At 54.8% G+C, this 17047-nt stretch overlaps 2 long non-coding RNA genes across 3 annotated transcripts; both read right to left on the bottom strand.

The window, feature by feature from the left end:
• Positions 1-292: 292 nt before the first annotated feature.
• Positions 293-8609, bottom strand: LOC138102279 (uncharacterized). 2 transcript variants are annotated; one of them, XR_011147393.1, is made up of 3 exons: positions 8568-8609; positions 3579-3618; positions 293-412 (listed from the first exon to the last, which is right to left on the bottom strand). It is a non-coding gene; the product is annotated as an uncharacterized lncRNA (long non-coding RNA). The 2 variants fall into 2 exon arrangements; XR_011147392.1 differs by lacking the exon at positions 8568-8609 and adding an exon at positions 3831-3919.
• Positions 8610-8611: 2 nt separating this feature from the next.
• On the bottom strand, positions 8612-14207 carry LOC138102278 (uncharacterized). Its single transcript, XR_011147391.1, has 3 exons — positions 14134-14207; positions 13999-14040; positions 8612-8649 (listed from the first exon to the last, which is right to left on the bottom strand). It is a non-coding gene; the product is annotated as an uncharacterized lncRNA (long non-coding RNA).
• Positions 14208-17047: the final 2840 nt, after the last annotated feature.

Below are 17047 nucleotides of genomic sequence, written 5' to 3'. Positions count from 1 at the left end.
GGAAAAAGTGAGGATTTTGGGGAAAAAATGAGGATTTTGAGGAAAAAACCGGATATTTCTGCCAAAAATCTCGGAAATTTGGGACAAAACCCGAAAATTTGGGAGAAAAAAGGGAATTCTTGCTGAAAAAAACTGGAATTTTGGGTCAAAAAACGACGATTTCGAGCAAAAACCCCCCCAAAACTCCAGGTAAAAACGCCGGGATTTTTCCCAGCCCCTCTCCCCGCCCCCCCCGTGCCCCTCCCCCACCCCGTGCCCCTCCCCCACCCCCCGTGCCCCTCCCCCACCTTGAGGGACTCGGTGCTGATGCTCAGCGAGGGCTTCTTGGGCGCCGTCGCCCCCCAGCGCCGCTTCCGGGGCCCCCCCGCGCCGGCCCCGCCCCCCTCGGCCTCCGCTGCGCCGCCCCGGGCTGCTAATTAGGGACCTTAATTAGGGATCTTAATTAACCCCGGCACCCCCTGTGCAACCCCCGTCTGCCTGCGTCCCCCAGCTGTTAATTAGCAACGGTAATTAGTCACGGTAATTAACCCTGACACCACCTGTGTGCCCCCCATTTGTCCCCTGGCTGCTAATTAGGGACCTTAATTAGGGATCTTAATTAACCACGGCACCCCCTGTGCGAGCCCCATTTGTCCCCCCTGCTGCTAATTAGCGATGGTAATTAATGATCTTAATTAACCACGGCACCCCCTGTGCGACCCCCATTTGTCCCCCTGGCTGCTAATTAGGGACCTTAATTAGGGATCTTAATTAACCACGGCACCCCCTGTGCGAGCCCCGTCTGCCTGCGTCCCCCAGTTGTTAATTAGCGGCGGTAATTAGTCACGGTAATTAACCCCGACACCCCCTGTGCGAGCCCCATTTGTCCCCCCTGGCTGCTAATTAGGGATGGTAATTAGGGATGGTAATTAACCCCAGCACCCCTCAATCCACCCCAATCCACCCCCAGCTGTTAATTAGCGGCGGTAATTAGTCACGGTAATTAGCCACGGCACCCCCTGTGCGAGCCCCATTTGTCCCCCTTGGCTGCTAATTAGTGACGCTAATTAGAGATCTTAATTAACCCCGACACCCCCTGTGCGACCCCCATTTGTCCCCCCGGTTGTTAATTAGGGATGCTAATTAGGGATGGTAATTAGCCCCAGCACCCCTCAATCCACCCCAATCCACCCCCAGACTGCTAATTAGCCACGGTAATTAGGGATCTTAATTAACCCTGACACCCCCTCTGCGACCCCCATCTGCCCCCCCCCGGCTGCTAATTAGCGATGCTAATTAACCCCGGCCCCCCCCCAGCCCCGCCCCCTCCCCAATCCCGCTCCGGGCGTCTCATTTGCATACGCTAATTAACAATTCACCCCTTAATCAGCGCCTGCCGGGGGGTTTCCTCGTTAGCTCATTAATTAAGGAAGCCCCGCCTCTTTTTTCCACCCCAAGCCCCCAATTTACATAAATTAAGTAGCTCATTTGCATATGCAAGCCCATCCCATTCTCCCAAGCATCCTCATTTACATACAGAGCCCCTCCCCTTTTCCCAATACCCACCCTCATTTGCATACCCAAACCCCTCCTCTTTCCCCAAATCCACCTCATTTGCATACCCCAACCCCCCTCATTTACATCCCCAAACCCCTCCCCTCTCCCCAAACCCCCTAATTTGCATACAAGCCCCTCCCCTTGCTCAACCCCCCTCATTTGCATACCCAAACCCCTCCCCTTCCCCAACCCCCCTCATTTGCATACAAGAAGCCCCTCCCCCTTTCCCAACCCTCATTTACATACACAAGCCCCTCCCCTTACCCCTTATCCACCCTCATTTGCATACCCAAACCCCCTCCCCTTCCCCAAAGCCCCTCATTTGCATACCCAAACCCCTAATTTGCATACCCAAACTCCTCCTCTTTCCCCAAACCCACCTCATTTGCATGCCCAAACCCCTCCCATTTCCCCCAAACCCCCCTCATTTGCATACAAGAAGCCCCTCCTCTCTCTCCAACCCCCCTCATTTGCATACCCAAACCCCTCCCCTTCCCCAAGCACTCTTCATTTACATACACAAGCCCCTCTCCAAGCCCCCTCATTTACATGCAGGAAGCCCCTCCTCTCTCTCAAGCCCACCTCATTTGCATACCCAAGCCCCTAATTTGCATACCCAGGCCTTTAATTTGCATCCCCAAACCCCTCCCCCTTCCCTCAACCCCCCTCATTTACATCCCCAACCCCCTTCCCCCAAGCCCCGCCCCTCATTTACATACCCAAACCCCTCCCACTTTCTGAACCCTCTAATTTGCATCCCCAAACCCCTCCCCAAACCCTCCTCATTTGCATACCCAAACCTACCCCCTTTTCCCAACCCCCCTCATTTACATATCCAGCCCCCCTCCCACCCCAAGCTCCGCCCCTCATTTGCATCCCCAAACCCCTCCCATTTCCCCAAACCCCCTCATTTGCATACAGGAAGCCCCTCCCCTCGCTCAAACCCCCTCATTTGCATACCCAAAACCCCTCTGCCTTTTTCCAACCCCCCTCATTTGCATACCCAAACCCCTTTCCTATCCTCTGAACTACCCTAATTTGCATACCCCAATCCCCCAATTTGCATACCCAAGCCCCTCCCCTTCCCCTTATTCACCCTCATTTGCATACCCAAACCCCTCCCACCCCTTCCCCATCCAAGCCCCGCCCCTCATTTACATACCCAAACCCCTCCCCCTCCCCCAAACCCCCCTCATTTGCATACCCAAACCCCGCTAATTTGCATACCCAAAATTCCTTCCACCTCCTCCCCTCTCCAAGCCCCGCCCCTCATTTGCATACCCCAACCCCCTTTTCCCCAACCCCCCTCATTTGCATACCAACCCCCTCATTTACATACCCAAACCCCTCCCCCTTTCCCCAAACCCCCTCATTTGCATACAAGAAGCCCCTCCCCTTTTCCCAACCTCCCTCATTTGCATACCCAAACCCCTCCCCCTTTTTGAACCCCCTAATTTGCATACCCAAACCCCTCCCCTTCCCCTGATCCCCTCATTTACATACAAGAAGCCCCTCCCCATTCTCAAACCCACCTCATTTGCATGCCCAACCCCCTCATTTGCATCCCCAAACCCCTCCCCTTTCCCCAAACCCCCTCATTTACATACAAGAAGCTCCTCCTCTCCCTCCCCTTCCCCAAACCCCTCATTTGCATACCCAAACCCCTCCCATTTCCCCAACCCCCCTCATTTGCATACCACAGCCCCTCCCCTTTTCCCAACCTCCCTCATTTGCATACCCAAACCCCTCCCACCCAAGCCCCGCCCCTCATTTACATACCCAAACCCCTCCCCCTTTTTGAACCCCCTAATTTGCATACCCAAACCCCTCCCCTTCTCCAAACCTTCTCATTTGCATACCCAACCCCCTCATTTACATACCCAAACCCCCCTCCCCAATCCCCGCCCTTCATTTGCATACTCCCCGCCCCTCATTTGCATGCTCCCGCCCCTCATTTGCTTACTCCCGCCCCTCATTTGCATGCCCCCGCCCCTCATTTGCATGCCTCCCGCCCCTCATTTGCATACGCCCCGCCCACTCACAGAGCACCGAAATCTTCCTCTTGAAGCCCCTGGGCGTGGCCTGGGGAGAGACGGGGGAGGGGCCAAGGGGGGGGGGAGGGGCCAAAGTGGGGGGGGGGAGGGGAGGGTGGGGGAGGGGCGTCAGCAAAGGGGGCGGAGCTTCCGGCTCCTCCCCCCCCTCCTCTCGCCCCTCCCCCACCCCACCCCACCCCACCCCCACCACCACCAAAGCCCCTCCCCCACTTCCATATTTGGCGCTTAGGGGGCGGAGACCTCCGGGGGGAGGGGCGGGTCCGGCGGCTGCCCCACAAGTGGAGTCGGGGCTCACTGGGGCCTTCCTGCCCCATAAGTGGAGGCCTGGGGGGGGTTCAAGGTCCGCGCTCTGCCCCATAAGTGGAGTTGGGGGGGTTCAAAGTCCATTTCCTGCCCCATAAGTGGAGTTGGGGGTCACTGGAACTCATTTTCTGCCCCATAAGTGGCGGTTTGGGGCGTTCCTGCCCCATAAGTGGAGTCTGGGTCTGTTCTCTGCCCCATAAGTGGCGTTTGGGGGGGTTCAAAGTCCATTTTCTGCCCCATAAGTGGAGTCTGGGTCTGTTCTCTGCCCCATAAGTGGCGTTTGGGGGCCTTCCTGCCCCATAAGTGGAGTCTGGGTGTGTTCTCTGCCCCACAAGTGGCGTTTTGGGGGGTTCAAAGTCCATTCTCTGCCCCACAAGTGGCGTTTGGGGGGGTTCCAGGTCCGTTTTCTGCCCCATAAGTGGAGTCTGGGGGGGGGGTTCAAGGTCCGTGCTCTGCCCCATAAGTGCAGTCTGGGTTCATGCTCTGCCCCACAAGTGGCGTTTGGGGGCCTTCCTGCCCCATAAGTGACGGTTTTGGGAGTTCAAAGTCCATTTCCTGCCCCATAAGTGGAGTTTGGGTTCATTCTCTGCCCCATAAGTGGAGTCCGGGGGGGTTCCAGGTCGGTTTTGTGCCCCACAAGTGGCGGTTTGGGGGCCTTCCTGCCCCATAAGTGGCGTTTGGGGGGCTCAAGGTCCGTGCTCTGCCCCATAAGTGGAGTTGGGGGTCACTGGAACTCATTCTCTGCCCATAAGTGGCGGTTTGGGGGGTTCAAAGTCCATTTCCTGCCCCATAAGTGGCGTTTGGGGGCGTTCCTGCCCCATAAGTGGAGTCTGGTTCTGTTCTCTGCCCCATAAGTGGCATTTTGGGGGTTCAAAGTCCATTCTCTGCCCCATAAGTGGAGTTGGGAGTCACTGAATTCGCTCTCTGCCCCATAAGTGGGATCCGGGGGCCCTCCTGCCCCACAAGTGGAGTCTGGAGGGGGTTCAAAGTCCATTCTCTGCCCCATAAGTGGCGTTTGGGGGGTTCCAGGTCCGTTTTCTGCCCACAAGTGGCGTTTGGGGGCCTTCCTGCCCCATAAGTGGAGTCTGGGTTCATTCTCTGCCCCACAAGTGGCGGTTTTGGGGCGTTCCTGCCCCACAAGTGGCGGCTTAGGGGGTTCCAGGTCTGCTTTGTGCCCCATAAGTGGAGTTGGGGGTCACTGGAATTTGCTCTCTGCCCCACAAGTGGCATTTGGGCGCCTTCCTGCCCCATAAGTGGAGTCTGGATTCGTGCTCTGCCCCATAAGTGGCGTTTTAGGGGGTTCCAAGTCCATTTTCTGCCCCACAAGTGGCGTTTGGGGCCTTCCTGCCCCATAAGTGGCGGTTTTGGGGCGTTCAAAGTCTGTGCTCTGCCCCATAAGTGGACTCTGGGTTCATTCTCTGCCCCATAAGTGGAGCTGGGGGTCACTGGAACTCACTCTCTGCCCCATAAGTGGAGTCTGGGTCCATTTTCTGCCCCACAAGTGGATTCGGGGGGGGTTCAAGGTCGATGCTCTGCCCCACAAGTGCAGTCGGGGGTCACTGGAATTCGCTCTCGGCCCCACAAGTGGAATCTGGGTCCGTGCTCTGCCCCACAAGTGGCGGTTTGGGGCGTTCCTGCCCATAAGTGGAGTCTGGGTCTGTTCTCTGCCCCACAAGTGGCGGTTTGGGGGGGCTCCAGGTCCGTGCTCTGCCCCACAAGTGACTCCAGAGCTCTTCAGGATCTATGGGGCGCCCCACAAGTGGAACCGGGGCTCACTGCAGCTCCTTCTCTGCCCCACAAGTAGGATGTGGCTGTTTCAAGGTCCGTTTTCTGCCCCACAAGTGAACTCGGGGGTCACTGGGACTCGTTCTCTGCCCCACAAGTGGAGTCCGGCTGAGGTTTCTGCCCCATAAGTGACTTGGGGGGCTCAAAAATCCATGGGGTGCCCCATAAGTGGAGCTTGGGTCCATTTGCTGCCCCATAAGTGAACTTGGGGGTCACTTCGTTCCTGCCCCATAAGTGAACTTGGGGTCACTTCGTTCCTGCCCCACAAGTGAACTTGGGGGTCACTGCAGATCCATGGGGCTGCCCCATAAGTGAACTTAGGGGTCACTTCACTTTGTTCCTGCCCCACAAGTGAACTTGGGGGTCACTCCAGTCTGTTCCTGCCCATGAGTGAACTTAGGGGTCACTTCGTTCCTGCCCCACAAGTGAACTTGGGGGTCACTCCAGTCTGTTCCTGCCCCATAAGCGAACTTAGGGGTCACTTCGTTCCTGCCCCACAAGTGAACTTGGGGGTCAGGTCAGTCCATTCCTGCCCCACAAGTGACTTTTTTGCCTCCTCCGGCTGCCCCATAAGTGGGATTTTTTGGGGGGGATTGGAGGGGGTTGGAGTCTCCTCCTGCCCCCCAAGTGCCGCCTTCAGGGGGGGGGGCCCCCCCCGAGTCCTTCTGTGGGGCGGTGCCGGGCAGTTGGGGGGCTGCCCCATAAGTTGGGGGGGTCCGGGAGATCCGTGGGGCCGAGGCCGCTGCCCCCCAAGTGAGGCCTTGGGGGGGGTTCCGGGCGCTTCCGTGGGGCGGCGCTGGGTGCCCAAAAAAGAGACGTGTGGGGGGTCCGGGGGGGGGGGGGGGGGCGTGGGGGCTGCCCCCCAAGTGTGGGGCTGCCCCATAAGTGGATTTAGGGGGGTCCCCGATCTATGGGGCTGCCCCACAAGTGGATTTTTGGGTGAAAAAGCCCCGATTTTGGGGCATTTTTGAGATGTGGGGCTGCCCCACAAGTGGATTTGAGGGGGTCCCAAACGTGTGGGGCTGCCCCACAAGTGGATTTGGGGGGTCCCGAATGTGTGGGGCTGCCCCATAAGTGGATTTGGGGGGGTCCCGAATGTGTGGGGCTGCCCCCTAAGTGGATTTGGGGGGGTCCTGATCTATGGGGCTGCCCCATAAGTGGATTTGGGGGGGTCCCCAATGTGTGGGGCTGCCCCATAAGTGGATTTGGGGGGGGTCCTGATCTATGGGGCCTGCCCCATAAGTGGATTTTGGGTGAGGAAACGCCGATTTCGGCACCTAAAAATCCCCAATTTTGGACAAATTCCCCAATTTTGGGTCCAAAAACCCCAATTTTGGAACTAAAAATCCCCGATTTTGGGTCTAAAAAAACCCCAATTTCGGAGCTAAAAATTGCTAATTTTGGACATTCCCCAATTTTGGGTCTAAAAACCTCAGTTTTGGACCCAAAAAATCCCCATTTTGGGGCTAAATCCCCCCAAATTTTGAGCTAAAACCCCAAATTTGGAGCTAAAAATTCCTAATTTTGGACAAATCCCCCAATTTTGGGTGAAAAACATCAATTTTGGGCCTAAACCCCCCAATTTTGGGTGAAAAAACCCCAACTTCGTGTGAAAAAAAACTCAATTTTGGGTTAAAACCCCTCAATTTTGGGCCTAAACCACCCAATTTTGAATCTAAGCCCCCAATTTGGGTCTACACCCCTCAATTTTGGGTCTAAAACCCCCATTTTGGGTTTAAAAACCTCAATTTTGGGCCTAAAAATTCTAATTTTGGGTCTAAACCCCCCAAATTTTGGCTTAAACCCCCCAAATTTTGGGTCTAAACCCCCAATTTAGGGTGCAAAAACCTCAATTTCGGGCCTAAACCCCCCAATTTTGGGGTTAAAACCCCCCAATTTTCGGCGAAAAAAACCCAATTTTCGGTTAAAAATCCTCAATTTTGAGCCTAAACCCCCCAAATTTTGGGTGAAAAAACCCCAACTTGATGTGAAAAACCCCCAATTTTGGGTCTGAAAACCCCAATTTTGGGCCTAAAAACCCCCCAAATTTTGGGTCTAAACCCCAAATTTAGGGTGCAAAAACCTCAATTTTGGGCCTAAAAACCCCCCAAATCTTGGGCCTAAAACCCCCAATTTCGGGTGAAAAAAACCTCAATTTTGGGTCTAAAACCCCAATTTCGGGTGAAAAAACCTCAATTTTGGGTCAAAACCCCCAATTTTGGGTCTAAAACCCCCAATTTAGGGTGCAAAAACCTCAATTTTGGGTGAAAAAACCTCAATTTTGGGTCTAAAACCCCCAATTTCGGGTGAAAAAACCTCAATTTTGGGTCAAAACCCCCAATTTTGGGTGAAAAAACCCCAATTTCGGGTGAAAAAACCTCAATTTTGGGTCAAAACCCCCAATTTCGGGTCTAAAACCCCCAATTTCGGGTGAAAAAACCCCAATTTCGGGTGAAAAAACCTCAATTTTGGGCCTAAACCCCCCAAATTTTGGGTCTAAAACCCCCAATTTCGGGTCTAAAACCCCCAATTTCGGGGTGAAAAAACCCCAATTTTGGGTCAAAACCCCCAATTTTGGGTCAAAACCCCAATTTAGGGTGCAAAAACCTCAATTTTGGGCCTAAACCCCCCAAATTTTGGGTCTAAAACCCCCAATTTCGGGTTTAAACCCCCCCAAATTCGGGCCAGCCCCCCCCCACCTCTGCCCCAACCCCCCCCTCCCCCCCCCAATTTTGGGGCCAAACCCCCCCAATTTCGGGGCCGGTTCCCCTCCCCCTCCCCCTCCCTGGGGCAGCCCCTCCCCTCCCCCCCCTCCCCTCCCCCGTTTTGGGGCTCCCCCTCCCCCCCCTCCCCCCGCGCCCCTCCCCCACCCGGGGGTGCCGGGGTTACCTCGGGGGGGGCGCCGGGGGTGGGGGAGGGGCCCCCCGGGCCGGGGGGGGGTCCCGGGTCCATGGGCGGCGCCGGCTCCGAGCTGGGGGGGGGAGGGGAGACGCGGCTGGGGGGAGGGGCGGATGCGGGAAGGGGGGGGAGGGGAGGGGGAGGGGTTTGGGGGGGTCTCTGCCCCATGGATGTGAAATTTGGGGGGGTTTGGGGGGATTTTGGAGGGGTTTTGGGGGAATTTGGGAAATTTTGGGGGAATTTGGGGGATTTTGGGGGAAATTTGGGGGATTTTGGGGCATTTTGGGGAGATTTGGGGGGATTTTGGGGGATTTTTTTGGGGGATTTTGGGGGAATTTGGGGGGTTTTGGGGGGGTTTGGGGAATTTTTGGAGGATTTGGGGGGGATTTGGGGGATTTTGGGGGAATTTGGGGGGTTTTGGGGGGATTTGGGGGGGTCTCTGCCCCATAGATCTGAAATTTGGGGGGGGTTTGGGGGGATTTGGGAAATTTTAGGGGAATTTGGGAAATTTTGGGGGAATTTGGGGGATTTTGGGGGGATTTGGGGGGATTTTGGGGGATTTTTTGGGAAGATTCTGGGGGACTTTGGGGGGGTTTGGGAAATTTTGGGGGAATTTGGGGGGTTTTGGGGGGATTTGGGGGGGTCTCTGCCCCATAGATCTGAAATTTGGGGGGTTTTGGGGGGAATTTGGGGAATTTGTGGAAGATTTGGGGGGGATTTGGGGGAATTTGGGGGGGGTTGGGGGGAGTTTGGGGGGAATTTGGAAAATTTTAGGGGAATTTGGGAAATTTTGGGGGAATTTGGGGGATTTTTTGGGGGGATTTGGGGAATTTGTGGAGGATTTGGGGGAAATTTGGGGAGGTTGGGGGGGATTTGGGGGGGTCTCTGCCCCATAGATCCGAAATTTGGGGGGTTTTGGGGGGATTTTGGAAAATTTTAGGGGTATTTGGGAAATTTTGGGGGATTTTGGGGGATTTTTTGGGGGGATTTTGGGGGAATTTGGGGCATTCTGGGGGGGGTTTGGGGAATTTTTGGAGGATTTGGGGGGGTTTTGGGGGAATTTTGGAAAATTTTAGGGGAATTTGGGAAATTTTGGGGGAATTTGGGGGATTTTTTGGGGGGATTTTGGGGGAATTTGGGGCATTCTGGGGGGGTTTGGGGCATTTTGGGGAAATTTGGGGGGTTTTGAGGGGGATTTGGGGGGGTCTTGGGGGGGTCTCTGCCCCATAGATCTGAAATTTGGGGGGATTTGGGGAGATTTTGGGGCATTTGGGGGGAATTTGGGGGATTTTTGAGGGGATTTTGGGAAATTTTGGGGCATTCTGGGCACTTTTGAGGATTTTAGGGGGGATTTGGGGCATTTTGGGGAGATTTTGGGGATTTTTGGGGGGATTTGGGGAGGTTCTGAGGGGTCTCTGTCCCTGAGGTCCCAATTTTGGGGGGTTTTGGGGGAATTTTGGGGCATTTTAGGGGCGAATTTTGGTTCCATCCATCCGAAATTTGGGGGGGGAATTGGGGAGGGGCTCCGGACCTAAAAATTTCCCATTAATCCCCAAAAACGCCCAAAATTCCCCCCAAAATCCCTCAAAATCTCCCCAAAATCTCCTCCAAATCCCCTCAAACCCCCCCAAAATTCCCTCAAAATCCCCCAAAATTCCCCCCAAATGCACCAAAATCCCCTTAAACAGCCCCAAAATCCCCAAAAATCCCCCAAAATCCCCCAAATTCTCTCAAAATCCCATCAAATCCCCCCAAAATCTCCTCAAATCCCCCCAAAAATCCCCTCAAAATCCCCCCAAATTCTCTCAAATCCCCTCAACCCCCCCAAAATCTGCCCCAAATCCCCTCAAATCCACCCAAAATCTCCTCAAACCCCCCAAAATCCCCTAAATCTCCCCAAATCCCCCTCAATATCCACAAAAATCCCCTCAAAATCCCCAAATCCACCCAAAACCCTATAAGACCTCCCAAATCCCCTCAAAATCCCTCAAATCCCCCCAAAAACCCCCAAATCTCCCCAAATCCTCCTCAAAATCCACACAAATCCCCTCAAAATCCACAAAAATCCCCCCAAAGTCCCCAAAAATCCCCTCAAAATCCCTCCAAATCCCCAAAAATCTCCTCAAATCCCCCCAGATCCCCTCAAATCCCCCAAATCCCCCAAAATCCCCCAAAATCTCCTCCCAATCCCCTCCAAAACCCCCAAAATCCCCTCAAATCCACCCAAAACCCCATCAAACCCCCCAAATCCCCCCAAATCTCCTCAAAATCCCCCCAAAATCCCCTCAAAATCCCCAAAAATCCCCCAAATTCCCCCCAAAATCTCCTCAAATCCCCCAAAACCCCCCCCCAAAACCCACCCAGGACCCCCCAATTCCTCCCCAAATCCCCCCCAAACCCCATCCGGGACCCCCCAAATCCCCTTTTATCCCCCCAAATCCCCTTTTATCCCCCCAAATCCCCTTTTATCCCCCCAAAATTCCCCTTTTTAACCCTTTTTCTCCCCCTTTTTTTTTTTTCCCACCCCCCCTTTTTTTTTTTAACCCCTTCCCCTCCCTCCCCCCATCCCCTTCCCATCCCCTCAGCCGCCCGCGGCTCGCTTTTCCCGCCTCCCCGCGGCCTCCCCGCGCCCCGTTTCCGCTGGGAGCCGCCCTCTCGCCCCCGCTTTTCCCTCAGATTTGCCCGATTTCGCCCTTTTTTCCCTCATTTTCCGCCCCTTTCGGGCCTCACCCCGCGCCCCCTCCCCCCCCCCGCTATTGTGCGGGGCGGCCGCGGCCCGGCGGCGCCGCCATCTTGCCGCGATCCCAGCATGCCCCGCGCGCGCGCGGGAGGAGGAGCCAATGGGAGGCGGCGAATCGAGAGGGGGCGGGGTTAAAGGAGGGGTGAGCAGCCAATCGGAGCGGGGATTTGGGTTGAATGACAGGCGGGGGGAGAAGGGGGCGTGGTTATGGCCTTATAAGGGAGGGTGAGGGGGGCGGGGCTAAGAGCGCCGTATATGGGCAGGCCACGCCCACTGGCGCGCTTTGGCGCCCCCTGGTGGCGGGGGCAGAGACCCCAGACCCTTTTTGGGGACCCCCTTAAAGGACCCCAGACCCATTTAGGGACCCCAGACCCATTTCGGGACCCCCCCAAAGACACCCCCAGACCCAATTGGGGACCCCTTAAAGGACCCCAGACCCCTTAAAGGACCCTAGACCCAATTGGGGACCCAGACCCATTTTAGGGACCCCTTAAAGGACCCCAGACCCATTTAGGGACCCCCCAAAGACACCCCCAGACCCAATTGGGGACCCCTTAAAGGACCCCAGACCCATTTAGGGACCCCAGACCCATTTCAGGACCCCCCAAAGACACCCCAGACCCAATTGGGGACCCCTTAAAGGACCCCAGACCCATTTAGGGACCCCAGACCAATTTAGGGACCCCCCAAAGACACCCCCAGACCCATTTAGGGACCCCTTAAAGGACCCCAGACCCCTTAAAGGACCCCAGACCCATTTAGGGACCCCAGACCCATTTTAGGACCCTTTAAAGGACCCCAGACCCATTTAGGGACCCCAGACCCATTTAGGGACCCCCCAAAGACACCCCCAGACCCAATTGGGGACCCCTTAAAGGACCCCAGACCCAATTGGGGACCCCAGACCCATTTTAGGGACCCCTTAAAGGACCCCAGACCCCTTAAAGGACCCCAGACCCGATTGGGGACCCCAGACCCATTTTAGGGACCCCTTAAAGGACCCCAGACCCATTTAGGGACCCCAGACCCATTTAGGGACCCCCAAAGACACCCCCAGACCCAATTGGGGACCCCTTAAAGGACCCCAGAACCCATTTAGGGACCCCAGACCAATTTAGGGACCCCCCAAAGACACCCCCCAGACCCAATTGGGGACCCCTTAAAGGACCCCAGAACCCCTTAAAGGACCCCAGACCCAACTGGGGACCCCAGACCCATTTAGGACCCCTTAAAGGACCCCAGACCCCTTAAAGGACCCCCAGACCCAATTGGGGACCCCAGACCCATTTTAGGGACCCCTTAAAGGACCCCAGACCCGATTGGGGACCCCAGACCCATTTAGGGACCCCCCAAAGACACCCCCAGACCCAATTGGGGACCCCTTAAAGGACCCCAGACCCCTTAAAGGACCCCAGACCCCTTAAAGGACCCCAGACCCGATTGGGGACCCCAGACCCATTTAGGGACCCCTTAAAGGACCCCCAGACCCCTTAAAGGACCCCAGACCCATTTAGGGACCCCTTAAAGGACCCCCGACCCCTTAAAGGACCCCAGACCCGATTGGGGACCCCAGACCCATTTTAGGGACCCCTTAAAGGACCCCAGACCCATTTTAGGGACCCCAGACCCATTTAGGGACCCCTTAAAGGACCCCAGACCCCTTAAAGGACCCAGACCCATTTTAGGGACCCCCAAAGTTGACCCCAGACCCATTTAGGGACCCCAACCCATTTAAGGACCCCCAAAATCGACCCCCAGCCCCATTTTAGAGACCCCAAAAGTGACCCCAGACCCATTTTAGGACCCCCTTAAAGGACCCCAGACCAATTCTGGGACCCCAGACCCATTTGGGGACCCCAAAGACACCCCCAGCCCCATTTAGGGACCCCCAAAATGACCCCAGCCCCATTTTAGGACCCCTTAAAGGACCCCAGCCCCATTTAAGGACCCCCAAAGTGACCCCAGACCCATTTAGGGACCCCTTAAAAGACCCCAGACCAATTTTGGGACCCCCCAGCCCCATTTGGGACCCCAAAATCGACCCCAGAGCCCTTAAAGGACCCCAGCCCCACTTAAGGACCCCCAAAATCGACCCCAGCCCCATTTTAGGGACCCCAGACCCATTTAAAGACCCCAAAACGACCCCAAACCCATTTTGGGACCCCCCCAGCCCCATTTTGGGACCCCAGACCCATCTTAGGGACCCCAAAATCGACCCCCGACCCCTTAAAGGACCCCGGACCCATTTTAGGACCCCTTAAAGGACCCCAGACCAATTTTGGGACCCCCCAGCCCCATTTTGGGACCCCAAAAGTGACCCCAGACCCCTTAAAGGACCCCAGCCCCATTTTAGGACCCCTTAAAGGACCCCAGACCAATTTATGGATCCCAAAGTGACCCCAGCCCCATTTGAAGGACCCCAGACCCACTTAAGGACCCCCAAAATCGATCCCAGCCCCATTTAGGGACCCCAAAAAGGACCCCAGACCCATTTTGGGACCCCAGCCCCATTTAGGGACCCCCAAAATCGATCCCAACCCCATTTAGGGACCCCAAAAAGGACCCCAGACCCATTTTGGGACCCCCCAGCCCCATTTCAGGGACCCCAAAAAGGACCCCCAGCCCCATTTTAGGACCCCTTAAAGGACCCCAGCCCCATTTAAGGGCCCCTCCCCCGCTCACCTCTCCTCCTTGGGGCTCTCCCCGCCGCTGCCCCTCCCCCTCCTGGCGGAACAAACCAAAATCAGCCTCGATTGGGGGGGGGGGGGGGGTCCCACGCCCCTCCCCCACCCCCCTCCCCCACCCCACGTGACTCACCTGAGCCCCCCCCGCAGGTGAGGCCGGCCCGTGGGGGGAGGGGCAGGAAGAGGAGGAGGAGGAGGAGGAGGAGGAAGAGGAGGAGGAAGGGGGGGAGGGGCGGGGTGGGGGAGGGGCCTCGGCGCTCAGCGAGGGGGGGAGGGGCTCCTCCTCTTCCTCTTCCTCCATTTTAGGCCCCTCCCCCTCTTCCGGGAGCCCCTCCCCCTTCTCTGGCGGGGGGAGCGGGGGGAGGGGAGGGGCTGCGGCCGCCAGGGGGCGCTGCGGCGGGGGAGGCCTCGCTAGGGGGCGCCGTCTCCTCGGGCACTTCCTGGTTCCTCTCCTCCTCCTCCTCCTCCTCTCGTCTCTCCTCCACTTCCGGTTTCGCCACCTCCGCTTCCTGTTTGATCTCCGTCGCTTCCGGTTTGCTCTCCCCCGCCACTTCCGGTTTGAGCTCCGCCTCTTCCGGTTTCGACCCCGCCTCTTCCTGTTTCACCGCGGTCGCTTCCGGGTTAGGCCCCGCCTCTTCCTGCGGCGGTTTTGGGGCTTTTTCGGGCGGTTTTGGGGTTTCTTCCTCGTCCTCCTCGTCTTCCTCTTCCTCCTCGTCCTCCTCTTCCTCTCCTCCTCCTCCTCCTCCTCCTCCTCGGCCGCCCCCGAGTGGGGGGCGGGGCGGCGGCGGCCGGCGCGGGGGGCGGGGCCGAGCTCGGGGGCGGGGTCGGGGGGCGGGGCCGAGCGGGTCTGAGGTGGGGGAGGGGTGAAAGAGGAGGAAATTTGGGGGGAAAAACGGGAGATTTGAGTTAAAGCTGTGGGGGGGATGGGCCCGGAAATGGGGAGGGAGGGAAGAGGCGAAAAAAACTGGGGAAATTTGCCCCAAAACGGAGGGATTTCAGCCCAAAAAATGGGGGAAATCGACCCAAAAATGGGGGAATTGAACCAAAAAATGGGAAATTTCCACCCAAAAATGGGGGAATTGACCCAAAAATGGGAAATTTCCACCCAAAATGGAGAAATTCAGCCCAAAAGGAGGGAATCGACCCAAAAAAGGAGGAAATCGACCCAAAAATGGGGAGATTTCAGCCAAAAGTGAAGAAATTCCAACACAAATGAGGAAATTCCACCCCAAAATGGAGAAATTTGCCCAAAATGGAAGAATTTTGGCTGAAAATGGGGGGAAATCGACCCCAAAATGGAGGAATTTAACCCAAAAAATGGAGGAATTGACCCAAAAATGGGGAAATTGAACCAAAATGGAAGAATTTCACCCAAAAATGGGGGAAATCGACCCCAAAATGGGGGAATTGACCCGAAAATGGGAAATTTCCTCCCAAAAATGGGGAAATTGACCCCAAAATCGACGAATTTAACCCCAAATGAGAGAATGTCACCCAAAAATGGGGAAATCGACCCAAAAATGGGGAATTTCCACCCAAAATGGAGGAATTTAACCCAAAATGGGGAAATTTGCCCCGAAACTGAGGAATTTCAACCCAAAATGGGGGAAATTCATCCAAAAATGGGCAATTTCCACCCAAAAATGGGGAAAGCGACCCAAAAATGAGGAAATTTGCCCCAAACTGAGGGAATTCCATCCAAAAATGGAGGAAATTGACCCTAAAATGGAAGAATTTCACCCAAAATGGGGGAAATCGACCCAAAAATGAGGGAATTTATCCAAAATGGGCGAATTCTACCCAAAAATGGGGAAATTTGCCCCAAAATGCGGAAATTCACCCCAAATGGAGGAATTTCACCCCAAAAATGGAGGGTTTTAACCCAAAATGGGGAAATTCTGCCCAAAAATGAGGAAATCGAGCCAGAAATGGGGAAATCAACACAAAAATGGGAAATTCCCCCCAAAAATGGAAATTTCCACCCAAAATGGAGGAATTTCACCCAAAACCTGAGGAATTTTGCCCAAAAACGAGGAAATCGACCCCAAAATGGGGAAATTCCACCCAAAATGGAGGAATTTCACCCAAAAAGGGGGAAATTTGCCCCAAATGGAAGAATTTTGCCTGGAAATGGTGGAAATCAACACAAAAAGGGGGAAATGGCCAGAAAATGGGAATTTCACCCAAAAATGGGGAAATTTGCCCAAAATGGAGGAATTTCACCAAAAATGGGGGAATCGACCCAAAAAATGGGGAAATTTCACCCAAAATGGGTAAATTCTACCCAAAAATGGGGAAAATGCACCCAAAAATGGAGAAATTCCAACACAAATGGGGAAATTCCACCCAAAATGGGGCAATTTGCCCAAAATGGAGGGAATTTAACCCAAAATTGGGACATTTTACCCAAAAAATGAGGCAATCCACCCAAAAATGGGGGAATTTAACCCAAAAATGGGGAATTTGCCCCAAAATGGAGAAATTTCACTCAAAAATGAGGAAATTGACCCAAAAATGGGAAATTTCCACCCAAAATGGAGGAATTTCACCCAAAAATGGGGAAATTGACCCAAAACTGGGGGAATTTAACCCAAAATGGGGAAATTCGACCCAAAAATGGCAAAATCGACCCCAAAACGGGGAAAATTCATCCAAAAATGGGGAAATTCACCCAAAATGGAGGAATTTCACCCCAAAATGGAGGAATTTAACCCAAAATGGGGCAATTCTACCCAAAAATGGGGAAATTTGATTGAAAATGAGGGAATTTCACCCAAAAATGTGGAAAATCCACCCCAAAATGGGGAAAAAGGGCCCAAAATGGGGGAATTTCACCCAAAACCCACGAAAATTAAACAAAACTCCCCAAATTAACCAAAAAACCTCAAAATAAAACAAAAAAAACACCAAAATTAAACAAAAAAACCCCAAAAAATGAACAAAAATCCCCTGAAATTAAACCAAAACCCCCAAAATAACAAAAAAAACCAAATTAGACCAAAAAAAAACCCCAAAAAATCTCAGGTGAATCCCGAAAAATGAACCAA

This window comes from Aphelocoma coerulescens, unplaced genomic scaffold (genome assembly GCF_041296385.1).
Source record: "Aphelocoma coerulescens isolate FSJ_1873_10779 unplaced genomic scaffold, UR_Acoe_1.0 HiC_scaffold_667, whole genome shotgun sequence".
Taxonomy (NCBI): domain Eukaryota; kingdom Metazoa; phylum Chordata; class Aves; order Passeriformes; family Corvidae; genus Aphelocoma; species Aphelocoma coerulescens.
Note: the sequence above shows the minus strand (reverse complement) of the source record. Positions and strands in the feature narration are given on the sequence as shown.